Source organism: Nestor notabilis, unplaced genomic scaffold (genome assembly GCF_000696875.1).
Source record: "Nestor notabilis isolate BGI_N333 unplaced genomic scaffold, ASM69687v1 scaffold9635, whole genome shotgun sequence".
NCBI classification, from domain to species: Eukaryota; Metazoa; Chordata; class Aves; order Psittaciformes; family Psittacidae; genus Nestor; species Nestor notabilis.
Genome location: NW_009930626.1, coordinates 136,398 through 139,495, shown reverse-complemented (window position 1 = coordinate 139,495; position 3,098 = coordinate 136,398).

The window sequence follows — 3,098 nt, the reverse complement described above, 5'->3', positions numbered from 1 at the left end:
CAGGTGCTGAGCTAGACAAAGGCACTCACTGCTTAACAGGATACCCAGAGTATTGCCTTCAGGGCAGCTGGCCAAATCCAGTAATTATTAACAAAAATTAGGGAGGAGATCCGTATGGGACTTCCTATGATCTCAGCACCAGAGCCACAACATAAAGATTGCTGCTGGCATGCCTGGCCACAGAGCAGGGCCTCTGTAAAGTCCTGATACCGCAAAGTAATGGCACCCGGCCTGTAAAGCAAGTGCCTTTAGTTGTTTTGGGGGGTTTTGGGGTGGCTAGCTTTTTAATGATTATTTTTTAGTAATTTATTTTTGCTATCTTACTACAGATTTGGTCAACCTTTCAAATCTGAAAAACAAAACCCGCACAAACAGTGCATTACAGAGATGAAAAGTGCCACGTGTGGGACAACATTAAATGCTGCAAGTTATTTCCCTGAAATAATAACTATTACTTTGCTTATGCCTGTGTAGTCCTTTTGTCAAAAATACTCAGCTGAAGATCTCCTTCATGTGTCTGACACCACATCACTCTTCTTCAGCTCTTCTCAAGAATTTAACAGTACACAGTTAGACTTTTAGAAAAAAAGGATTTATTCTTGCATAATTTCACTCACACAACTACAGCCTCATCCGAGTCAAACAAATGGCACAGCCTAAAACCGTACTGGCAGTTTTCACCTTGGGGACTGCAGTCTCGGGAGCAGCACAGTTCCTCAAGCAGGTGAACACATTTTGAGAGCTTTTGCTTAAGACGACCTTGTCTGAAAATAGAATTATTTAACCAGGTGTGGCTGAGGAAATGTGACATTCGCAGCAAGCAAAGTACAGTTGGAATTGTCTTACGAGAAGCAGCGCTGTCTGATTCATAATTATCCATTATGCCTATTGTGAATGCTTTGAAAACCAAAAGAAGACAACTTCACAGTATGTGTTTTACTGTAGAACAGTTAGATGTGACATAGAGGAACAATACAAATTAATCCCATTTTCTCTGGGGGAAAAAAAAGAAAGAAAAGAGGTACCTTTTTCTCCTGTTTGGCCAGATCTTATTATATAATGCCTTTGTAATTTTTAGGGCCACATGAACACTACAGACCCCAGGCGTGGTCACTCCAAAAGCAGCCCATCCCAGGGTGAGTGTGGTGGTGCAAACCTAGGAGAGCCTGAAAGATGTAGTGAAATGGGGAAGGAGGGAGTGAGAGCCAGGGCAGCCAGTTGGCCAAGCTCCTGGACCATCACTATGATCCCACACCCAACCTTCCTTCTTCCTCCTGGTAAGAGCAGGTTACACCATGAGGCCATTCCCATGGAGCAGCCACCACAGATGGGAGGGATTTCCCTTCCAATCCATCACCTGGTGGACACCCTCCCACATTTTCGGGGTGGGCAGAGATCCTGCTGCTCACAAAGCTCTTGCTTTTTAGCTCTGCCCCTGTTTCTTCCCATTGTCCCTTACTCCCCTGCATGCCAGCCCTCTCCTTCCACATGTGCTCCCTGCAGAGGGCAGGAGCTGCTGCCCGCAGGTCTGACACGGGGCTCAGAGAAAGCACCAGCTCACTTCACTCGCACAACGCTTGAACATCCCAGAACCGACTGCTAAATCCAGGGTTAGTGACACTTTGCAGGTTTATAAGCAGCACAAGGAATTCATCTACGGTCACAGCAGAGCCTTTGACAACTATATCAAGCAGCTAGGCTAGTTTAACATATTCTTACTGCAGCTCTTTATTCTCTTAAATTAGGTCCTAAATATATACTCCTATGTACAGAAAAATAATTTCCCAAGGACAGTCCTCATTTTAAAATTTTTAAATGAACAAACAAAACTGGGTTCCTATAAACTCTTTTCTGTTAGATTTACTCAGTATTTGACAACGACAACATAGCTGTGTTTTTATAGTATATATACAAATAATCACATATATATATAAGCATGTACTTAACTATAGATACATCAATATGCATGTAGGACAAGAGTGTCGGGGCTAAACAAACACCAGGATACACGTGGTGTGTATGTACAGAGCACGCCCCTCGAAGCTAAGGTGATATAACCTGATCCCCAGCTTTTCTGTGTTTCCAGGGTTCTGACTGCTGGATTTGAATACACTGAAGTATCACAGTGGCAAGCAGAGCAGTATGAAACATGATGCTGCTGTTGCAGTAGAAGTCTGGACTTGTCACATCTTAGTTTTGAAAACGTATTTAACAATATTACAAAAACTGCGTTATCCACAATGTCCCCCCCAACCCTACTCACATGTAACAAAAAGTGATTTATTTCTTTTTAAAGGGTAAAAAAATCGTAAAATGAACATTTAAAAAGTCCCCTCATAAAAACTCATGTTGAGAAAATACACAATAATTAAGTGCATCTAGAAAAAGGTTCAGTAATTTATCAGTTATTTGGCTTAGTGTCAGCTCAGTGACATGCTCTGTCTTTCAAGGTGCCCAAGTCAACTCACCGGCTGCATGCAACCTCTCGGGGCTTTACAGTCTGGCTTTCTACCAGCACCATGCTTGTCAAGGTACTTCCTATTTCCGAGGCCGAGGTCAGCCTTAGTGGCTTTTTATTTTACAGTGCTTCCAAATGTGTCGCAATCTGTAAGTATAAGAACTACTATTTGCCCAGTAAATACAGTTCTGGTGAGTTTTGTGGCTGAAACCACTTTCAGAAAGATAAGGAAGAAAACAGATCCAGCTGCAAAGACTATGAACTACTTCTGCATTTTACCTTGATCTTGATTTTTCGTTTGATGCTCTACTGCAATCTCCCAACCCTTACAGTGCTTGAACCAAGTTCATAATGTAGATTCTGCTTTATCCAAGCCTTCTGAATTCCTCCATGCATCCCCATCAAAGCACGTAGGCACCCGGCTGTCTTTATGTTGCCTTTGCACTGAACTGGGGCACGAATTAAACTTAAGCGTCTCCTGAAGTGCTTTGTTGAGGCAGGGGCTGTGTCAGAGATGGCAGCTGCCAGATGAGCTGTGCGGGAGAAGCCTGGAAAGGAGTCCCTAAACCAGCAGTGTTTCACACAGCCGAGCTTTGGGAGTTTAAGAGTGATGCTTTCCAAAGGACTTAATTAATTACAG